Source organism: Amblyomma mixtum, chromosome 1 (genome assembly GCF_055824585.1).
Source record: "Amblyomma mixtum isolate Tamu chromosome 1, ASM5582458v1, whole genome shotgun sequence".
In the NCBI taxonomy this organism is placed as follows: Eukaryota; Metazoa; Arthropoda; class Arachnida; order Ixodida; family Ixodidae; genus Amblyomma; species Amblyomma mixtum.
In genome coordinates, this window is record NC_143012.1 from 179,579,912 (window position 1) to 179,598,286 (window position 18,375).

The 18,375-nt window shown below is 44.2% G+C and overlaps 2 non-coding genes across 2 annotated transcripts; both read left to right on the top strand.

Annotated features, from left to right (window-relative positions):
- The first annotated feature begins 1,461 nt into the window (after positions 1-1,461).
- Positions 1,462-1,532, top strand: TRNAG-GCC (transfer RNA glycine (anticodon GCC)). The gene has a single exon. It is a non-coding gene; the product is annotated as a tRNA-Gly (tRNA).
- Positions 1,533-15,560: 14,028 nt separating this feature from the next.
- Positions 15,561-15,631, top strand: TRNAG-GCC (transfer RNA glycine (anticodon GCC)). Its single transcript has one exon. It is a non-coding gene; the product is annotated as a tRNA-Gly (tRNA).
- Positions 15,632-18,375: the final 2,744 nt, after the last annotated feature.

Sequence of the window (18,375 nt, forward strand, 5' to 3'; positions counted from 1 at the left end):
AAACTGAAATATTCGTCCGTACAGGGTGTCTTTTTCAAGCTTGGATGTACATAAGGAAGATAGGAACGTTCCCTTAAAAATGTGGTGTCGCAGTTGCCACCATGCTCGGATTTTTTAATTATTTATTTAACGGTGTTATAACTCCGTCTATAAATTAGCCATTTGCTTAAAATACATTTTTAATCCTACACTTGTAACCGTATTCCACCCCTCTGCTTTTGAGCCACCAATTTCCAATCGCTGTTTGCTAACTTCCACAGCAGATTCATTCACATGAACATTGTTATCTCTAAACCTATATGGCATCAGGAAGGATGACTGTGCCTGCATTGACATCCGCATGGATACGATCACGTTCGAGTATAAGATGTTCAAATGTTTCTAGAGTTACCACATACTGCTCATGTGTCTTCTTTTTTAAACTGCTTTTCGTAAATTTCGTAAGAATCGGGCTTACTACTTAACTGTAACGCCCTCTATAATGTATTTAGGAGATTTCTATTCTTGCCCACCTATGTGCCCACCTCATAATGATCAAGAGGGAAACTCAGTGCCTGAGATCCCTTTTATTCTTTTTCATAAGGTCTGTGACTGCCACTTCAAGGGTTCGAATCGAAAGCACCGCTTGACAGATATGCACGAAGAGTGAAGTAACTTCTGAAAGGACAGATTGTTGCCTGGGTAATCGTTGTGTCTGATTAGAAGCCGGTTAACGCAGCGATGCGATTCTCCATTGGCTTCCCTTACGTAGCAGATCCCAGCTTAGCGTCCCACATAGTGAATCCCTGTTTTCTTCCGAGTATTGGGAGAGTTAGGTGCTTCTAACTGAAATTTCGTGTCTCCGCACGACGAGTTTGGTTCGCCTTAGTACGGCCGATTCGGCACGTAGAACTTGTTTTTTTTTTTTTTGCGATGGGTCCGAGGCACTTCAGGTACTTTCTTGCATCGAATGTGCCTGCTTTCAGACCCATATTGAAGACCCAGGCACTACCCTACAAGCACAAAATAACATAGGGCTGAGAAAATAAAGGAATAATAAAACACTGAAATAGTTCGATAGAATCATCCCTTGATGATCGAGGAAAGTCTAAAGCGTCTGTTGGCCGCGTAGAACTTGCACTATACAACAGTAGTGGCTTTTCATTGACACATGCGGAACTAAGACTAAAGATTAATGGGGAAAAGTCAGTAACACCTGCGTGCTTCCCGCAGTTAGTTATTATTTGTTTTTTTTTCACCTATACCATGTGCAGACACACAGGACAATAGGCTCAGTTCTTTGAGTAATCCATATGCTAGCGGCAGGTTGCTCTTAACGAGTGCTTCGGTGCAGCCGTTGCCGCTAGAGCTCGCCTTCGCAACCGGCGCTCGCCGCTGCACTGACCTACAAGCACAGTCAAGAAAGGAATTGCGCAAGGACTCTTTGTATGTATAGTATACGCTTGAAGGCCGCTCGCATCGGCGTCGGTGGTTCAGTGGTAGAATACTCGCCTGCCACGCGGGTGGCCCGGGTTCGATTCCCGGCCGACGCAGTTTTTTTTATTTCGTCACGCTTGAGAATGGTGCTTCTAACGACTGGCGGGAATTACTCTCACGTATTCGAAACATGAGAATTCGAGGTCGAAGGGGGCTGAAATTACTTCGAACTGTGCGGATATAGTGCCTAGAATATCACTATAGTGCGGAGTTCGAATTAAAGGGACGCCATTCAGCAGCAGCAGCAGCAGCTGATGAATTACGTAGCGCTAGTAGACGCATTAGAGCAGAGGCGAGGCAGGTAAGTTGAAGCCCCTGAGGTTTGAAGCGCTTTAGAGGAAGTAGGCAAGCCATGAATGCTGGGCAACGTGCGTACAGAACACTGGGAAGCGAGTGCACTGCCATCTATAGGCGGTTCCCGCTTGGAAAGGTTGATCACGGGCGATAACAGCACGCGGCTCGTGCACACGGAACCATCCCAGTCTGATAACACTGCGCTCAAGACAATCAACTGAAAGGTAGCCGTAGGGATAGTGGCATAGAGTAAATATGCCAATTCTAGGAACAAAGCGAGCGCCTATCGTACTCCGCGAAGCACGCCCCTTTCACTAACCGGGGTGCAAACCATGTTGGCTACGTCTTCTGACAGCGAACCACTACTCTGAGAACAAAATACAGGGGAGTTTTAATCAGGCAGCATTAATCTCCTCAGATCACATGATCCTTGAATTAGATGTGGGCTGCACGCATTCAGAACGACTCAGCGTCCATTTTAGATTTATTTCTTTTATCCGATGGACTGCTTCGTCGTGGTCCAGAACAGCAAATCGTGGAAGGTATATCAGATCACAAGATGATAAGATTAGTCTTCAAACTAAACATTGTTCTTAAATGCAGGAAGCATAAACGTGCATTTCCAAATTTTTCACATGCTGATGACGTTGGCATTTTGGATGCGTTGGACGGCTTCTTTTCTAACTTCCTCTCTCTTTCCGAGACATGTCGGGTGGACCGCTTATGGCTAATCTTTAAGAGTTTGGTGTTAAAGTGTATAAATGATTTCGTACCATGTACTCAAAAAATTGTACACAACACAAATCCCTGGATGTCCAAAGAGATTGTGCGCTTAAAGCGGAAAACAAAAAGACTTAGAAAACAAACCCGGAAGTTTCCCTCTCATTCTAATATGGCGGGTTCGATCCCGGCCGCGGCGGCTGAATTTCTTTGGAGGAGAAATTCTAGAGGTCTGTGTACTGTGCGATGTCAGTGCACGTTAAAGAACCCCAGGTGGTCGAAATTTCCGGAGCCCTCCACTACGGCGTCTCTCATAGCCTTAGTCGCTTTGGGACGTTAAACCCCATAAACCAAACCAAACTAAACCTTCTAATATGCTGAAGCTTTCAGACATGCGCCTTCAGCTGAAGGGCTGCATAAGAAAAGCAAAATATAATTATCATAATGTAACCATGAAAACTTTCCTTGTCTCATCCCCTGCCAAGTTCTGGCGGCATTTTAAACCCAGAAAAGACCAATTCTGTAGTATGTGTATCGACGGTGCGACTGTGACTGACAAGTCCCATATTGCGAATGCATTCAACAAATTTTTCTGTTCTATATATTTACGTTTGATGACGGCAAAAGACCACATTTTGCATGCCATGGTAACAACTCCGCTATCAGTGATTTATCCATATCAGAACAAGGCGTCTTATCGCTTTTACTGAACATCGATACAAAAAAGGCACATGGAACTGACGGGATCCCAAACGCCTTCCTGTACAGGTACGCAGAGTGGTGCTCCAAATACTTATCTGTTATTTTTAGAATGTCCCTATCTCAAGCAGCGCTTCCAGTTGACTGGAAGTATGCGAAAATTGTATTATTATGATTGTATTATTTATCAAGAAATTAAAAACTCGAATGACTAATCTCAACTAAATTCTTCACTAGCTCAAATAGAAAACTGGTGCTCAACGTGGCAAATGAAAATAAACAGGAAGAAAACGGTAACAATGACAGTAACACGCAAAAGAAAACCCCTCCTATTTCCCTATTCCGTCAATGGACACCCGTTATCTTCCGTTAAAAGCTGTAAATACTTAGGTGTAATCCTCACCTCAGATCTCAGATGGAATGAACATGTTTCATACATTACAAAAAAAGGCTATGCAGAAACTAGGTTGCATGAGAAGAACCCTGCGCAATTCTACACAAGAGATAAAACTCCTTGCCTTCAAAACTTTTATCAGACCCGTTCTTGAATACGCTTCTGTAGTCTGGGATCCGTGCACTCAATTAAACATTACCAAACTCGAAAGCATCCAAAAAAAGGCAGCTCGATTCATCTATAGCTCATATAGTTGGCGTACCTCAGCAACTGCACTTGTGGAAAAAGCTACCTTAGAACCACTACAGTTGCGACGGTATTATGAACGAATGAAATACATGCATCTACTGTACAATAGTAAGCTAGGTATAGAAAGTAGCATTTATATCGAACCTGTTATACGGTGATGTACACGGTCAAATAATTCCAAAAAATTAAAAGAATATATGTGCCGAACAGATACCTTTCAAAATTCCTTTTTTCCGAGAACCCTCCGTCAGTGGAACGCTTTGCCTTCTGAAGCTGTGGAATGCCCGACTGTCGAATCTTTCTTATCAAAATTGAAGTGCATCAGTTAGCTCAACCTAAGCGTTTTTGGTTCCCGCTATTGATATTGCTTTGTGGTTGGCATTATTGTGATTGCTGACGGATCAGCGTATGTCTACCGTTAGTGTTTATTTCCTAAAGCGTTCTATGTGTTCTTGTGTTATGTGCCAGTGTTGTTTCTATATGCCTGAACAGCGCGAGCTTGTACAAAGCATTTTTCTTTCTTATTTTTTTCTTTTTTTTTTCTTCTCGGTGTCAATCTGCTCAAGCAGGCGGATGACACCACTGTTATCATTATCATGTCTTGTAGCGCTTTTTGGTACTTTCTTCACCATGTATGCTCACTCCTGCCAAAGGCCTTCTGCGAAGGCTGGCAGTACCTCTGAAAAAAAAAAATACCGTAATGGCCGCTATTACTGTGAAAACGCAGGTTACCGAGAACATTTCTGCCTCTTTTTTCTTTTATGATTACGGCGCCTAGAGGTATAAAAATAACTTTGTTGCGATAGATTTCTGTTCAATCTTCGATCTACCTTCAAATAACAAATTTATGCTTTAGTACATAAGCTCCTGCTTTCATCCCGATCGTGCATGATGAGCGTATGAACGTTAAAATAGTAAGCCTTTGCTGCCCTTCAATTCAGCCCATTTAAAACGTGTCGAAAGAGCGACTGTCATTGTTTTGCTTTTCTGCCTAGTGGACTCGAAAAGAAACATGGACTTTAATTTCTTGACTAAAAAGAAGGTGCTGCGTAGCCAGAAATGTATTCTGTACGAAAAAAAAAAAAACTCTTAGAACGCTCCGAGTTTGCGCCGACGCAGAGCGCGCAACTGCATGGCCTCAGTACAGTCGCCTCGTTGCAACCTGGAGTAGCATGCCAGACTCTCAACCAGGGCGACCTCTCCTGTATTCATTAAAGTCTCTCTCTCTCTCTTTCTCAGCGCAACTTGAGCAGGTATAAAGCATACAGGGATGATAAAATATTTATGGCTACCACGCACTTGGATAGTCAAATATATCCAATGGACTCTCATTCTTTCAAGCGCGTCCGTGGACTCATAAATCTGAGCCACAGTACTGCTGCTTGAGGGCATACACTTGGTCCAAAGTAACAATGCACCGACTATGCACTTTGGTCAAAGTGCCGGACAGCCATACCGTTCCGCCAAATGCTATGAAGTCCAACAACTGGTCGCATTTCATTACTTCATTACATCTGGTTCAACTGCTAGGAAACGAATTCTCCGTGCTGTCAACGGTACGTCTTTCTCCAGCAGAATGTCCCACTAGAGTGCAGTATCTCAGCAATCGTAAAAGAGGTGCTCTGCTATAACTGGCTTTCTAGAAAGCGGACATTTCGATCACGCCGGGACGAAAATACCATGATACTCTAGCCAAGTATTGGCCGGTAAGAGTTCAGCTTGTAAATTAAAGAAGAATGTATTAAAAACTTTTGAAATAAAGTGCGAGAGGTGCATCTGAAGTTTTTGTCCTTTGCGTGGCGAACGGGACGCAATCTTGCAAAGAATCGCGTCGCTATTATAGAGTCTACTCTTTGTTTATTAACTGCTCGCGCTTTTTTTTTAGAAGCTTCCTATTCATTAAGATCTCTATTTATTCAGTACAGTGCAATAATGCCTGTGCAAGGACACCAATCACGAATTTAGGAGAAAATTTTTCTGTAGCGTCCTGTGCAGCACATCCCAAAACAAAATCTCGTCTTTGCAGTCTATAAAATCATGTTCAGTTGTTTCCGGCACATTGCACAAGCGGCAGTTTACAAAAGACATAAAAATGTTTTTCCTATTGAGCCACGTGTTGACAGGTAGAATTTCAGTGTGTTTTATTTTGCAGAAAAATGTTTTGGTGCAAGGATAAATTGACATTTTACGCACTCGCCTTAAAACATCTTCAACCATGAGCCCGAAGTAGACATGCTGAGCGATACAGTGGCGGCGGGAAGTGGTCTCGCTGAGCGGCCTTTAAAGGGGATCTGTTTGCGCAGCCACGGGTTCGACTCCCAATCATTGATATTGATTCAATTAATTTTCCTCTTTTTCATGCTTTGACCTCTACCTCAGCTGCGGCTCAAGTTTACACGTTCCGCGATTGAAGGCCCAGGTCCCGTAGGGAAGCTTTCGCTTCAATATCAGCATGACAGTGTTTGCTGACAGCCTGACAAAACTCTGCCATACTTACAGAAGACAAAAACCCAGACACAAGACTTTTAATGGCGCATGAATATTCAGCAAGACCATATGCCTATTACTCACCGGATAGATGAGAATTTTACCGCCGTCATAAGGAGTCGTCCTGACCAGGAAAACAGATTTTTTTATTTTTCAGATTTTTTAATTAACGATTATGTATTAACTAACTTTTTATCGCTAACTTCATATCAAGATCTTCAATGTAAAAGTTGTGGGGCAAGTTGAGAAATTCGAGTTTTACTTTTTTTCTTCAAAGTAAATTTGCATTGACTCTTTTTTTTAGTTTGAAATAATACCAGCTGGTTTTAAAAAAATATCACGTTATTGTGGCCTTGCTTCGCGACGTTAGCTCCCTCGAACGATCTTAAAGACCTCGCGCCAGATTGAAGGAACTCGATAACGCAAAGCAACCGCGTATAACCATTTCACCTGTAACAGCGATGTTTCTGCGGTGAGAGTGGGCACTTCGCTTCGTTAAAACCACGACGTTGAACCATGGGCGCGACCACGATGGACATCAAGAAGTTATCTCAACTATGTGGTCGAACGGCGGGCGAGTTCACGCTTCCGCTGCAGTATCATGATTACATCAAAGCGAAGTGTCTGTGCTCATCAAAGGATGGTCGCAGGGAGTGGTGGCGTCTTAAGTATACGCCTCTAAAAAAGAGACGACGCCAAAGCTACTTTAAGAAAGCAGGTGAAATAGACATTTATCAACATGCCATACAAATTTGACATTGAAAATCTTGCTTTAAAGTATAATTGTTCTGAATGGCTAATTTGCCTTGGTTAAATAACCTGCCAGTAATCGCTTAAAAAGAAAGTTTACCAGGTCCAGAACACTGCTTACAACCCTGCACTAAAGTGAAATATCCGTTCGTACAGGGCGTCTTTTTCAAGCTTGGGTTGGATATAAGGAAGATATTAGTCGCTGTTGCAACCATGCTCGGCTTTTTTTATTATTTATTTAATGGTGTTAGAACCAAGTCTATAAATGGGCCATTTGCTTAATATACATTTTTAACCCTACACTTCTAACCTTATGTCACTCCTATGCTTTTGAGCCACCAATCTTCCAATGGCTTTCCTCTGACTTCCACTGCAGATTCAGTCACATGAACATTGTTATCTCTAAACCTATATGGCCTCAGGAAGAGTGACTGTGCATGCATCAATATCCGGATGGATACCATCACATTCGAGTATAAGATGTTCAATTGTTTCTACAGAGTTACCACAGACTGCTCATGAGTCATCGTCTTTTTTAAATTGCTTTTCGTAACTTTTCGCAAGAATCGGGCTTACTACTTATTTGTAACGCCCTCTATAATGTATCTAAGTGATTTCTATTCTTGCCCACCTCATAATGATCAAGAGCGAAACTCAGTGCCTGAGATCCCTTTTATTCTTTTTTATAAGGTCAGTGACTGCAACTTCAAGGGTTCGAATCGATAGCACCGCTTGACAGATATGCACGAGCAGTAACCTCTGAAAGGACAGATTGTTGCATGGGTAATCGTTGTGTCTTATTAGAAGCCGGTTAAAACAGCGATGCGATTCTCCATTGGCTTCCCTTACGTAGCATACCCCAGCTTAGCGTGCCCACATGGTCAATAAGTTCTTCTGAGTGTTTGGAGAGTTAGGTGCTTCTAACTGAAATTTCGTGTCTCCGCACGACGAGATTGGTTCGCCACGGCATATTCGGCACGTGGAACTTTTGTTTTTTTTGCGAATGGTTAGAGGCACTTCAGGTACTTTCTTGCATCGAATGTGCCTGCTCTCAGACCCATATTGAAGACCCAGCTGCTACCCTGCAAGCACAAAATAACGTAATGGTTGTGAAAAAAGCGAAAAAGTAAAATACTGAAATAATGCGATAAAATCATCCCTAGGAGATCCAGGAAAGTCTAAAGCGTCTGTTGGCCGCGTAGAACTTGCACTGTACAACAGTGGTGGCTTTTCATTCGCACATACGGAACTAAGGCTAAAGATTAATGGGGAAAAGTCAGTAACACCGGCGTGCTTCCCGCAGTTAGTTATTATTTGTTTTTTTACCTATACCATGTGCAGACACACAGGACAATGGGCTCAGTTCTTTGAGTAATCCGTATACGGTAGCGGCAGGCTGCGCTGAACGAGCGCTTCGGTGCAGCCGTTGCCGCTAGAGCTCACCTCCGCAGCCGGCGCTCGCCGCTGCACTGACCTACATGCACAATCAAGAAAGGGATTGCGCAAGAACTATTTCTATGTATGGTACACGTTTGAAGGCCGCTCACATCGGCGTCGGCGGTTCAGTGGTAGAATACTCGCCTGCCACGCGGGTGGCCCGGGTTCGATTCCCGGCCGACGCATTGCCTTTTTTTTTATTTCGTCACGCTTGAGAGTGGTGCTTCTAACGACTGGCGGGAATTACTCTCACGTATTCGAAACATGAGAATTAGAGGTCGAAGGGGGCTGAAATTATTTCTAACTGTGCGGACATAGTGCCTAGAACAACACGTTTTGGCGGGCTAGTTGGTCAAGCATCTTGAACAAACAGCGCAAACAAAGATGATCACAAAAGACAAGAAAACGGACGACACGGCGCTGACACTGCGCTGACATCAGCGCCGTGTCGTCCGTTTTCTTGTCTTTTGTGCTCGTCTTCGTTCGCGCTGTTTGATCAAGATGCCTAGAATATCACTATAGTGCGGAGTTCGAATTAAAGGGACGCCATTCGGCAGCAGCAGCTGATGAATTACGTAGCGCTAGTACGAATTGCGTTCTATGAATTACGTAGCGCTAGAGCAGAGGCGAGGCAGGGAAGTTGAAGCCCCTGAGGTTTGAAGCGCTTTAGAGGAAGTAGGCAAGCCACGAATGCTGGGCAACGTGCGTACAGAACTCTGGGAAGCGAGTGCACTGCCATCTATAGGCGGTTTACGCTTGGAACGGTTGATCACGGGCGATAACAGCAAGCGGCTCGAGCACACGGCACTATCCCCGTCTGGTAACACTACGCTCAAGGCAATCAACTGAAAGGTAGCCGTAGGGATAGTGGCATACGCCTGTCGTACTCAAGAAGCACGCGCCTTTCACTAACGATGGTGCAAACCATATTGGCTACGTCTTCTGACAGCGAACCACTGCTCTGAGAACAAAATACAGGGGAATTTTAACCAGGCAGCATTAATCTCCTCAGATCACATGATCCTTGAATTAGATACGGTAGTGGCCGCTATTAATGTGAAAACGCAGGTTACCGAGTACATTTCTTCCTCGTTTTTTTTTTTATGAATATGGCGCGTACAGGTATAAAAATAACTGTTGCGATAGATTTCTGTTCCTTTTGCACATTTCTTTGTGCAAGCGTTGTGGCATTGTCGTGATACAAAGAGGGGGGAGAGAAGATTGAGATCAATCTTTTTAAGCTTATGGTTTGGTTTAGCTCCGAAAATTTCGACCACCTGGTGTTCTTTAACGTGCACTGACATCGCACAGTACACGGGCCTCTAGAATTTCTCCTCCAAAGAAATTCTAGCCGCCGCGGCCGGGATTGAACCCGCGTCTTTCGGGACAGCAGCCGAGCACCATAACCACTGAGCCACCGCGGCGGCTTTTTAAGCTAATGACTTAAGTGAAGTTCTGGGCCTTGTGCACTCTGGCAACATTGATCGCCTGCGTGAGCTGTCGATTGATGTTGAAAACATCTATTAATTACTGCCTTGTAGTTTGTTACTAAGCTGCGTTGAACTTATTGACCTGTTTGGAAGTTTGGCATTTGAAAACTCAGCAGGGATCACAGCTAGCAGTTTTCTAGATCTTTTTATCATATTACCTAATAACTACGTATATTCTGGTAAGTGATATGTGCCTGCTCTTGTGTCGCCCCGATACCAAGTGACCTCTTTTTAGTAAAACCAGATCAGTCGGTCAAGAAATACTTAGACAATATGCAGGTAGCGACATTTAGATACGAAGTTGGCTCACTGATTTTTATTGACAGTCTCCAACGTTCATTTGAATCCAGGAATTTTAAAATATTTTCACTGCTCCGACTAAGGCTTAAATTGCTTGTTTTAATCTTCGATCTACCTTCAAATAACAAGTTTATGCTTTATTACAAAAGCTCCTGCTTTCACCCCGGTCATGCATGTTGAGCGTATGAACGTTAAAATAGTAATCCTCTGGTGCCCTTCAATTCAGCCCATTTGAAACGTGTCGACAGAGGAACTGGCATTGTTTTGCTTTTTTTGCGTAGTGGGCGCGGAAAGACACATGGACTTCAGTGGCTTGGCTGAAAAGAAGGTGCTGCGTATCCAGAAATGTATTCTCTACGAAAAAAACCAAAAAAACTTACGTTCCGAGTTTGCGCCGACGCAGAGCGCGCAACTGGCCTCAGTACAGTCGCCTCGTTGCAACCTGGAGTAGCATATGCTATTCTCATAACCAGGCATACCTCTCCTGTATTCATTAAAGTCTCTTTCTCTCAACGCAACTTGAGCAGGTACAAAGGATACAGGGATGATTAAATATTTATGGCTACCACGCACTTGGATAGTCAACCATATCTAATGGACTCTCATTCTTTCAAGCGTGTCCTTGGACTCATAGTTCTGCGCCACAGTCCTGCTGCCTCAGGACATACACTTGGTCCAAAGTAACAATGCACCGACTGTGCACTTTGGTCACAGTACCGGGCAGCCATACCGTTCCGCCAAATGCTATGAAGTCCAACAACTGGTTGCACTTGATTACTTCATTACATCTGGTTCAACTGCTAGGAAACGAATTCTCCGCGCTGTCAACGGTACGTCTTTCTCCAGCAAAATGTCCGACTAGAGCGCAGTATCTCAGCAATCATGAAAGACGTTCTCTACTACAGCTGTCTTTCTAGAAAGCGGGCAGTTCGATCACGACGGGACGGAAGCACCATGATACTCTAGCCAAGTTTTGGCCGCTAAGGTTTCAGCTTGTAAATTAGATAAGAATGTATTAAGAACTTTTGAAATAAAGTGCGAGAGGTGCATTTGAAGTTTGTCCTTTGCGGGGCGAACGGGACGCAATCTTGCAAAGAATCGCGTCGCTATTGTAGAGTCTACTCTTTGTTTATTAACTGCTCGCGCTTTTTTTTTTGAGAAGCTTCCTATTCATTAAGATCTCTATTTATTCAGTACAGTGCAATAATGCCTGTACAAAGACACCAATTACGAATTTAGGAGAAAATTTTTCTGCAGCGTCCTGTGCAGCACATCCCAAAACAAAATCGCGTCATTGCAGTCTATAAAATCATGTTCAATCGTTTCAGGCACATTGCACAAGCGGCAATTTACAAAAGACATAAAAATGTTTTTCCTATTGAGCCACGTGTTGACAGGTAGAGTTTCAGTGTGTTTTATTTTGTACAAAAATGTTTTGGTGCAAGGATAAATTGGCATTTTACGCACTCGCTTTAAAACATCTTCACCCGTGAGCCCAAAGTAGACACAACGATGCAGTGGGGCGGGAAGTGGTCTCGCTGAGCGGCCTTTAATGGGGATCTGTTCGCGAAGCCGCGGGTTCGACTCCCAGTCATTGATATTGATTCAATTAATTTTTCACTTTTTCATGCTTTCACCTCTAGCTCAGCTGTGGGTCATATTTACACGTTCCGCGATTGAAGGCCGAGGTCCCGGTAGAAAAGCTTTTGTTTCAATATCAGCATGAGAGTTGCTGCTGACAGCCTGAGCAAAATGAGCCATACTTACAGAAGACAAAAACCCAGATACAAGACTTTTAATGGCGCATCAATATTCAGCAAGACCAGACCTATTACTAACCGGATAGATGAGAATTATGCCGCCGTCATAAGGAGTCGTCCTGACAGGGAAAACAGATTTTATGCGAAGCATATTGCTAGAGCTACCACTCACGCCGTCGCCGTGGGACCCCCACGTGACATCGGATGAGAGAGCCGGCCTCCACCTCGCGCCGTCGCCGTGGGACCCCTAGCCGTCACGCCACGTGACACCATGACGTGACACCACGTGACATCGGATGAGAGAGCCGGCCTCCACCTCGCGCCGTCGCCGTGGGACCCCTAGCCGTCACACCCGCGCATTCCCGCGCATTTCGAACGCGCGTTCACACTCGGTGTAGGTGAAACGCTCGCTCCACCGGGCAGGCAGACGCGGCTTCCGTGGCAATCCAGGCGCTCACCCAACGCGCGTCTCGGGGTTAGTCGGCGTTCCGCTGTAGCCATGCCGTTGTCTTCCCCCACGACGCAGGCTTCTAGTGGTTGTATTAAAATGACCAAGTATTAAACCAAGGAAAGCCATGTATTACCAAGCCTAGCCACTAATATGCTTCGCATTCCCCAGGCTTAGCCAAGCTGAGCCTCACAATTTTTTAATTCATGATTATATGTTAGCTAACTTTTTATCGCTAGCTTCAAATCAAGATTTTCAATGTAAATTTGTGGGGCAAGTTGAGAAATTCAATTTTTACTTTTTTTTCTTCAAAGAAAATTTGCCACGTTTCTTTTTTTAAGTTTCAAATAATACCAGCCGGTTTTAAAAAATGTCACGTTACTGTGGCCTTGTTTCACGATGTTAGCTCCTCGAACGACCGTCGCGCCAGATGAAGGAACTCGATAGCGCAAAGCAACCGCGTAGAAACATTTCATCGGTCACAGCGATTTTTGTGCAGTGAGCGCGGGAACTTCGCTTCCTTTAAACCACGACGTTGAACCATAGGCGTGACCACGATGGACATCAAGGAGTTTTCTCAACTATGCCGTAGAACGGAGGGCGGGGTCGCGCTTCCACTGCAGTATCATGATTAGATCAAAGCGAAGTGTCTGTGCTCATCAAAGGATGGTCGCAGGGATTGGTGGCGTCTTTAGTATACGGCTCCAAAAAAGAGACGACGCCAAAGTTACCTTAAGAAAGCAGGTGAAAGAGACATTTATCAACATGCCGTACAAATTTGACATTGAAAAGCTTGCTTTAAAGTATAATTGTTTTAAATGGCTAATTTGCCTTGGTTAAGTAACTTCCAGTAATCACTTAAAAAGAAAGTTTACCAGGTCCAGAACACTGCTTACAACCCTGCACTAAAGTGAAATATCCGTTCGTACAGGGCGTCTTTTTCAAGCTTGAGTTGGATATAAGGAAAATAGGAGCGTCCCCTTTGAAACGGTGTGGTCGCTGTAGCCATCATGCTCGGCTTTTTAAATTATTTATTTAACGGTGTTATAACTCCGTCTATAAATTAGCCATTTCCTTAAAATACATTTTAAACCCTATACTTCTAACCTTATGTCACTCCTCTGCTTTTGAGCCACCAATCTTCCAATCGCTTTCCTCTGACTTCCACCGCAGATTCAGTCACATGACCATTGTTATCTCTAAACCTATATGGCCTCAGGAAGAGTGACTGTGCATGCATCAACATCCGGATGGATACCATCACGTTCGAGTATACGATGTTCATTTGTTTCTACAGAGTTACCACACACTGCTCATGAGTCATCGTCTTTTTTAAATTGCTTTTCGTAACTTGTCGTAAGAATCGGGCTTACTAATTAAAGGAAGGAAGCGTGTCGCATGTGCAACAGGGGTAATCTACAAGAGTCCCCTCAGTTGTGGGCGTTTTTATATTGGAAAAACCGGTAGGTGCTTAAATGATCGCTTGAGAGAACACGCGCGTTCCTTGGGGGAGACGGGGGGTTCGAATCTGCCTGTTCATTGCCGCAGGTGTCGGGGTTGTTGCCCTAATTTCAGCCAGACCCAGATTGTTGGAAGAAGGAAGGGGCAGCTTGAGAGAGAGATTGTTGAGGCCATTGCCATCTTGCGCTCGCAACCGGATGAATGCGTTAGCTCGCCTTCGGTTTCCATCCTCCAAAAAGAACTGGGTTTCCTTGACAGGTAACAGGTTGGGTTGCTTCCTTTTGACGTTCTTTTCCTTCTTTTGTCTTGTGGTTTTCATGCTTCCACATGCGGTCGACGGTTTAACACTTCTGATATCTGTAGATTGTGACTCGCATGATGAGCATTGCATAACTTCAATGTGCATTGTTGTCAGTTAGGTCTCGTTATCTGCTGCTTTTCATTCATTCTTTTTTACCTGATTGTAAGATCACACGTGCCTCTGTCTTTAAAAAGCCATGAAGTTTCAAATAAAATTTTAGTTGCAAGTACCGCCCTGTGTCGTCTTCTTTCTCTGTCCCGTGTCCGCTGCGGTGTTTAGCTCCTTCATGTCTCACCAACTGGCCTACACATCTACCCTCCTAACTTACTACTTAACTGTAACGCCCTCTATTGTGTATTTAGGTGATTTCTATTCTTGCCCGCAAAACTCAGTTCCTGAGATCCCTTTTTATTCTTTTTCATAAGGAACTCTGCAACTTCAAGAGTTCGAATTGAAAGCACCGCTTGACAGATATGCACGAGCAGTAACCTCTGAAAGGACAGATTGTTGTCTGGGTAATAGTGGTGTCTGATTAGAAGCCGGTTAATACAGCGATGCGATTATCCATTTGCTTCTCTTACGTAGCATATCCCAGCTTAGCGTGCCCACACGGTAAATCCCTGTTTTCATTTTAGTATTTGGAGTGTTAGGTGTTTCCAACTGAAATTTCGTGTCTCCGCACGACGAGATTGGTTCGCCTTAGTACGGCCGATTCGGCACGTGGAACTTTTTTTTTTTTTTTGCGAAGGGCTCAAGGCACTTTAGGTACTTTCTTGCATCGAATGTCCCTGCTTTCAGACCCAAATTGAAGACCCAGCTACTACCCTGCAAGCACAAAATAACGTAATGGCTGAGAAAATAGCGAAAAAATAAGACACTGAAATAATGCGGTAAAATCATCCCTAGGAGATCCAGGAAAGTCTAAAGTGTCTGTTGGCCGCGTAGAACTTGCACTGTACAGCAGCGGTGGCTTTTCATTCGCACATACGGAACTAAGGCTAAAGATTAATGGGGAAAAGTCAGTAACACCGGCGTGCTTCCCGCAGTTAGTTATTATTTGTTTTTTTTTATCTATACCATGTGCAGACACACAGGACAATCGGCTCAATTCTTTGAGTAATCCATATGCTAGGGGCAGGCTGCGCTGCACGAGCGCTTCGGTGCAGCCGTTGCCGCTAGAACTCACCTTCGCAACCGGCGCTCGCCGCTGCACTGACCTACATGCACAGTCAAGGAAGGAATTGCGCAAGAACTATTTCTATGTACAGTACACGTTTGAAGGCCACTCACAACGGCGTCGGTGGTTCAGTGGTAGAATACTCGCCTGCCACGCGGGTGGCCCGGGTTCGATTCCCGGCCGACGCATTGCCTTTTTTTTATTTCGTCACGCTTGAGAATGGTGCTTCTAACGACTGGCGGGAATTACTCTCACGTATTCGAAACATGAGAATTAGAGGTCGAAGGAGGCTGAAATTACTTCGAACTGTGCGGACATAGTGCCTAGAACAACACGTTTTGGCGGGCACTATAGTGATATTCTAGATGCCTAGAATATCACTATAGTGCGGAGTTCGAATTAAAGGGACGCCATTCGGCAGCAGCAGCTGATGAATTACGTAGCGCTAGTACGAATTACGCTCTATGAATTACGTAGCGCTAGAGCAGAGGCGAGGCAGGGAAGTTGAAGCCCCTGGGGTTTGAAGCGCTTTAGAGGAAGTAGGCAAGCCACGAATGCTGGGCAACGTGCGTACAGAACTCTGGGAAGCGAGTGCACTGCCATCTGTAGGCGGTTTACGCTTGGAACGGTTGATCACGGGCGATAACAGCAAGCGGCTCGTGCACACGGCACTATCCCCGTCTGATAACACTACGCTCAAGGCAATCAACTGAAAGGTAGCCATAGGGATAGTGGCATAGAATAAATATGCCAATTCTAGGAACAAAGCGAGCGCCTGTCGTACTCCGCGAAGCACGCCCCTTTCACTAACCGTGGTGCAAACCATGTTGGCTACCTCTTCTGACAGCGAACCACTACTCTGAGAACAAAATACAGGGGAGTTTTAATCAGGCAGCACTAATCTTCTCAGATCACATGATCCTTGAATTAGGTACCGTAATGGCCGCTATTACTGTCAAAACGCAGGTTACCCCCTTATGTAATGCCCCTCACCGGGCCTTTAAGGAAAATAAATGAAATGAAATGAAATTTATGCCTCGTTTTATGCTTTATGATTACGGCGCCTAGAGGTGTAAAAATAACTTTGTTGCGATAGATTTCTGTTCAATCTTCGATCTACCTTCAAATAACAAATTTATGCTTTAGTACATAAGCTCCTGCTTTCATCCCGGTCGCGCATGATGAGCGTATGAACGTTAAAATAGTAAGCCTTTGCTGCCCTTCAATTCAGACCATTTAAAACGTGTCGAAAGAGCGACTGTCATTGTTTTGCTTTTTTGCCTAGTGGACGCGAAAAGAGACATGGACTTTAATTTCTTGACTAAAAAGAAGGTGCTGCGTAGCCAGAAATGTATTCTGTACGAAAAAAAAAAACTCTTAGAACGCTCCGAATTTCCGCCAACGCAGAGCGCGCAACTGTGACCTCAGTACAGTCGCCTCGTTGCAACCGGGAGTAGCATGCCAGGCTCTCAACCAGGGCGACCTCTCCTGTATTCATTAAAGTCTCCCTCTCTCTCTTTCTCAGCGCAACTTGAGGAGGTATAAAGCATACAGGGATGATTAAATATTTATGGCTACCACGCACTTGGATAGTCAAATATATCCAATGGACTCTCATTCTTTCAAGCGCGTCCGTGGACTCATAAATCTGAGCCACAGTACTCCTGCTTGAGGGCATACACTTGGTTCAAAGTAACAATGCACCGACTATGCACTTTGGTCACAGTGCCGGGCAGCCATACCGTTCCGCCAAATGCTATGAAGTCCAACAACTGGTCGCATTTCATTACTTCATTACATCTGGTTCAACTGCTAGGAAACGAATTCTCCGTGCTGTCAATGGTACGTCTTTCTCCAGCAGAATGTCCCACTAGAGTGCAATATCTCAGCAATCCTAAAAGAGGTGTTCTGCTATAACTGACTTTCTAGAAAGCGGACATTTCGATCAAGCCGGGACGAAAATACCATGATACTCTAGCCAAGTTTTGGCCGGTAAGGTTTCAGCTTGTAAATTAAAGAAGAATGTATTAAAAACTTTTGAAATAAAGTGCGAGAGGTGCGTCTGAAGTTTTTGTCCTTTGCGTGGCGAACGGTACACAATCTTGCAAAGAATCGCGTCGCTATTATAGAGTCTACTCTCTGTTTATTAACTGCTCGCGCTTTTTTTTAGAAGCTTCCTATTCATTAAGATCTCTATTTATTCAGTACAGTGCAATAATGCCTGTGAAAAGACACCAATCACGAATTTAGGAGAAAATTTTTCTGTAGCGTCCTGTGCAGCACACCCCAAAACAAAATCGCGTCTTTGCAGTCTATAAAATCATGTTCAGTTGTTTCCGGCACATTGCACAAGCGGCAGTTCACAAAAGACATAAAAATGTTTTTCCCATGAGCCACGTATTTACAGGTAGAGTTTCAGTGTGTAATTTATAGAAAAAATGTTTTGGTGCAAGGATAAATTGGCATTTTACGCACTCGCTTTAAAACATCTTCAACCATGAGCCCGAAGTAGACAGAGCGATACAGTGGGGGAGGGAAGTGGTCTCGCTGAGCGGCCTTTAATGGGGATCTGTTTGCACAGCCGCGGGTTCGACTCCCAATCATTGATATTGATTCAATTAATTTTTCTCTTTTTCATGCTTTGACCTCTAGCTCAGCTTCGGGTCAAATTTACACGTTCCGCGATTGAAGGCCCAGGTCCCGTAGGGAAGCTTTCGCTTCAATATCAGCATGACAGTGTTTGCTGACAGCCTGACAAAACTCTGCCATACTTACAAAAGACAAAAACCCAGACACAAGACTTTTAATGGCGCATGAATATTCAGCAAGACCATATGCCTATTACTCACCGGATAGATGAGAATTTTACCGCCGTCATAAGGAGTCGTCCTGACCAGGAAAACAGATTTTTTTATTTTTCAGATTTTTTAAT